Genomic DNA, 215 nt, shown 5'->3' with positions numbered 1-215 from the left:
GGGTGATACCTCGGGGCAGGGACCACCCCCCTTCACCCACCAACCATGGGTGGGGGGGCACCAAGGTGCCCACAGCACTCAGGGTGGGGGTCAGAGTGCTACACCTAAAGCACTTTATTATCTTGGGAGGCTTCACATCAGTGGTGCCAACCCCCCCAGGACGGAGGGTGCAGGGGGGGTCAGGTCAGGACCCCCCCCCGGGCTCTCCTTGCCCC

Source organism: Acanthisitta chloris, unplaced genomic scaffold, assembly GCF_000695815.1.
Source record: "Acanthisitta chloris isolate BGI_N310 unplaced genomic scaffold, ASM69581v1 scaffold4160, whole genome shotgun sequence".
NCBI lineage: Eukaryota > Metazoa > Chordata > Aves > Passeriformes > Acanthisittidae > Acanthisitta > Acanthisitta chloris.
Note: the sequence above shows the minus strand (reverse complement) of the source record.